Below are 5,328 nucleotides of genomic sequence, written 5' to 3'. Positions count from 1 at the left end.
CATCAATCTGTATTAGTTAGGGTACCCCAGGAAAAAAACAGAACAAATATTATATGTATAAGAGGGAATTTATTATGGGAATTGGCTCATGCAATTATGGAGGCCGAGAAGTCCCATGAAACATCATCTATAAACTGTAGAACCATTGAAGATGATGGTATAATTTAGTCTGAGCTCAAAGACCTGAGAATCAAAGGAGCCAATGATAGAACTCTCAGTTTGCTGCCAAGACCCTGAGAAACTAGGAGATCTCTGTTTAAGTCTTAGAGTTCAAAAACCCAAGAACCTGGAGTTCTGATGTACAAGGGCAGGAGAAGATGAATGTCACAGCCCCAGAAAGGAGCCTTTTTGTTCTACCTGGGCCCTCAATGGATTGGATGGTGCCTGCCCACACTGGATGAGGGCAGATCTTCCTTACTCAGTTCACTAATTCAAATGCCAACCTTTTCCAGAAACACCCTCACAGACATACCCAGAAATAATGTTTTACCAGATGTCTGGGTTTCCCTTAATCTAATCAAATTGACACCTAACATTAAACACCACAAGTCCACCCTTTGTCAACTTGTCACCCAAATGCATCTCCTTAAACCATACTTAACCTCCAAATAAACACAATAGCAAGATCATACTTCTGCTTGATGATATAATTATCTTTCTACAACCAAAAACACATTAATCCCTTTCCCAGAAGAGGAGATAAAGTCCTTAAGTGATGTCATTCACTCTTCTCCTGATAGCCCATAATTTAAATACTGTGATATAAAATTATCAATACTTAAATATGGATATAAAATCAATACATCTTATGTTACATGAATAAGGAATAAGAGAGAAAATAAGACAAAAACATTTGCTTCATATATGTATATATACACACAAATGTATTCTTTTTCTTTTTTTTTTTTTGAAACAGAGCCTCACTCTGTTGCCCGGGCTAGAGTGCTCAGTTAGAGTGCCGTGGCGTCAGCCTAGCTCACTGCAACCTCAAACTCCTGGGCTCAAGCAATTCTACTGCCTCAGCCTCCCAAGTAGCTGGGACCACAGGCATGTGCCACCATGTCTGGCTGATTTATTTCTATATATTTTTAGTTGCCCAGCTAATTTCTTTCTATTATTTTAGTAGAGTCGGGGTCTCAGTCTTGCTCAGGCTGGTCTCGAACGCCTGAGCTCAAATGATCTGCGCATCTCGGCCTCCCAGAGTGCTAGAATCACAGGCATGAGCCACTGCGCCTGGCCCACAAATGTATTCTTAACAAAATAGGGAAGAAATTCTTACAACAGTTAGAGTCCCTGGGTCTATAACTAGTCATGTGGTTGTAGCTGGTATTTATAACTACCCATTCTGTATTTCCTTTGCCTTTAGCAAGCACCTCAGCTGGTCATGGTTCTTTACTTGATGGGGTGACCCAAATCTTCATTCCTAAAGGATTTGGGCCGTTTGTAGTCCTGCCTGGTGTGAGTTGTTGTAGTTTCCCATGGATCTTAATCACAGGGCCTGGTAATACTAAGAGACACCCTAGGAGGTCTCCTGTATTCAGATATGCTCTTCTTTACCAACACTGTGGAGTAAGTAGTCCAATTTGGTAGTCCAGATCAACCACCCTAGCCAATGCCATAACTCCCTTCTTGGTCTGTTGACTCAGTGGCATGAGGCACCCAAAGTGGCCAAGTGGCAGTTTTAACTTCCAGTTCATTGTTGTGTCCCCTGGTAGAAGGATTCCTCCCTCTGGAAATAATACTCTAAGCCAGCAGAGTGTAAGTTTCTTCAGAAGGTTGTATATTCTCTGAATCAGCATCTAATATATGGTTCTGTTTCTCCCAGAGCCAGAATTCATGGGTCCAGGAATCAAGGGGTGGAAATGCAGATAGCACCACTCGCCATTACTCCCAGTAATCATTTAGCAAAATTTTTGCTTCCTATTCCCACAACTTACACTCTGCTGGCTTAGAGTATTATTTCCAGAGGGAGGAATCCTTCTACCAGGGGACACAACAATGAACTGGAAGTTAAAACTGCCACTTGGCCACTTTGGGTGCCTCATGCCACTGAGTCAACAGACCAAGAAGGGAGTTATGGCATTGGCTAGGGTGGTTGATCTGGACTACCAAATTGGACTACTTACTCCACAGTGTTGGTAAAGAAGAGCATATCTGAATACAGGAGACCTCCTAGGGTGTCTCTTAGTATTACCAGGCCCTGTGATTAAGATCCATGGGAAACTACAACAACTCACACCAGGCAGGACTACAAACGGCCCAAATCCTTTAGGAATGAAGATTTGGGTCACCCCATCAAGTAAAGAACCATGACCAGCTGAGGTGCTTGCTAAAGGCAAAGGAAATACAGAATGGGTAGTTATAAATACCTATCCCTGCAAGGTATTGTCATGTAACTGGCAGTATAACTGCATCTTTGAAAAGCCATTCTAACAAGCCAGCTGCTTCAAGATGGTGGAGAACATTGTAACACCAGTGAATTACAGGAGCATGAGCCCATTGCTATACTTCTTTGGCTTTGAAGTGGGTTCGTCCATCAGAAGTCATGCTGTATAGCATACTATGATGGTGGGTAATGTGTTCAATAAGTCCGCAGATGGTAGTCTTGGCAGAAGAATGGAAACAGTGCTGTGTAGGATGGGAGATATTGTTGTGGCCATCTTAAAAAATGCAATCTGAAATATCATTTAATAAAATTTAGCAACCCTTTCCTCATTTAAAGGTCTTAAATGGGAAGAAATAGAAGAATGGATATATATGCAAAATGATTGAGAGGAGCATCTCCAAAAATACTTGTACACCCAGGTTCATATCAGCATAATTCACAATAGCCAAGAGGTGAAAGCAACCCAAGTGTCCATGAACAGATAAACAAATAAACAAGTGTGGTATATACGTACAATGGAATATTATTCAACCTTCAAAAGGAAGGAAATTCTGACACATGCTACAACATGGGTGAACCATGAAGACATTATGCTAAGTGAAATAACCTAGTCACAAAAAGGCAAACATTGTGTGATTCCACTTATATCAGCTATCTAGAGTAGTCAAGTTCACAGAATAGAAAGTAGAATGGTGGTTACCAAGAGCTGGGAGGAAGGGAAAATGGGGAGTTGTTTAATGAGTATAGAGTTTCAGTTTTGCAAGATGAAAAAGTCTGGAGATTGGTTGCACAGTAATATGAATATACTTACTACTGAACCATACATTTAAAAATGGTTAAAATGATAAATTTTATGTTACATGTATTTTGCCACAATTTTTTAAAAAAAGACAACTTTCTAGATATACTAAAGAGCGCTGTAGCAGATATTGCATGTTGACATGCTCTAGAATGAATGCACAGACATAAGCTAAAAAAAAAATCTACATTTTTAAGACTCTCTTGTAGCTAGGGTTTGAGACGTGATTTGGATCCCCCCAAACAGAAACACTCATCTGAAACTTTGATTTGAAACTGAGTCATATGCAGAGGGAGGCCGTGTCAAGAGCATCTGCTGTAGACTGTGGCAGAGGTGGCATGGTCTGGAGCCAGCTGCTATAGCAGCAGCTTATTAATTTGGCAAATGACTTCTTGATTCAGCAGCTTTCAACATCAGTGATGGCTGCATTCCCAACTTTGGTCAAGGCAGCGTGGTAATGGGGTCTAGGCGTTGCTCATGAATCCTCAGCCTAAGTCCCACTCCTCGGAGGCAAAATCATCATAATTTGCATATAAAATGATTATACTCATAGAGAATCAGAGACTACATTTTAGAAAGAAAACTATTACAACTAATGAAACAAGGTGGCCATATTTAAGCCAACTATACAAAAAAAATGCTTTTTCTTTAACCCAGAAATAAACAGATACGTAGTCTAAAAATCCCATTTCGGCACATGCCTGTAGTCCCAGCTACTCGGGAGGCTGAGGCAGGAGTTTGAGGTTGCAGTGAGCTAGGATGAAGTCACTGCACTCTACCCAGGGTGACAAGTGAGAGTCTATCTCAAAAAAACCAAAAAAAGTCCCATTTTGAATGACAACAAAAGTTGATGAGAATCAGGAATAAATTTATAAGAAATAAGCTAGATCTATTCACTCAGCACACAGGTTTAATTTCAGTCCTCATTCCCTCTGTTTCACCTTCAGAATATGTTCCACATTCTCCAAACTAAACCAATAAACAACTAAAAGAAATATTATAACAAAGTACTTCATGAGAACTATTCCCACTGAGGTCTCGGTAGTAAGAAAACCTATTTTTGCCTGAGCAGCTGGGCAAATTAAAATTCAATTCTTGTTTAGCTGTTACTGTTTTCCATCCTAAGGTTTTGTTGTTTTTGTTTTAACTTCTATGTTAGAGTTAAGAAAACAAAAACTATACACCCCATTAATCAAGGAAAACTTTTTCATTTTTAGAGAAAGGGGGTTAAGAGGAAACACTGAAGCAGCAGTGTTTTTGCCTTAGGGAAACATTTAATATAATCCTTATGAAACTGTGTTCCTGGAATTCTCTTCACAAATCATGCATGCATAAGTAATTTACAAAGATTTTGGGAAATGAGCTGTTGCACAAGGGATGATGGGATATGTTATTTTATTTTTGTTTTCTTTTCCTTTCTTTTTTCTTTTTTTATAGTTACTGGTCATTTATTGGTCAAAAAATGGAGAAGGAGTCTCTGTCAGAAGCAGTCAAAAAAGAATAGATCTGATAAAATATGGATGCCTGAGCTATATTTATCATAAGTAAACTCTGTTTAAGAAACATAGCCAAAATTATGGTGAACTGCAAGCTCCTTACTTACAGATTCAGAGCCATAGCAATTTCCGCATATATTTTGAGGAAGGAATCAGTTTGGAAATTTTAGATGTATTTCTATAATCAATGAGTTTGATGTATTTATATAGCTGCATCATGATTAAAAATATCAGTTGTTATCCTATAAACCAATATACATATACAAATGTATCAGTTGGTCCTCTGGGAAGCAGATACTGAGATGGAATTAAGAATGCGAAAGGCTTATTGAGGAGTAACATCTGTGAAAGAAAAAAAGCAGAACTGGGCCAGGGGAGCCATCAGGATACACAGCAGATCTGCTAAAGACTCAGCCAGCACAATGGGGAGCTCCAAAGCAAAGACTGCCTGTTAGAGGAAACACGAATTGGGTGGAAATGGTCAGGCTCTTGTTCCACCAGCTTACTGAGTCACTGATTGGGGCCACCCCAAGACAAGTATGACCTAGGCTCAAAAGCTTACAATCTTGCAGTTAGGCAAGAAGCCCTTTCCTGAAGAGGGATCTGAGCTGCATCACATCTCCATATCTGCTACAGCTGGTTAGCAT

This window comes from Lemur catta, chromosome 4 (genome assembly GCF_020740605.2).
Source record: "Lemur catta isolate mLemCat1 chromosome 4, mLemCat1.pri, whole genome shotgun sequence".
Taxonomy (NCBI): domain Eukaryota; kingdom Metazoa; phylum Chordata; class Mammalia; order Primates; family Lemuridae; genus Lemur; species Lemur catta.
This window is presented reverse-complemented; position numbering follows the sequence as displayed.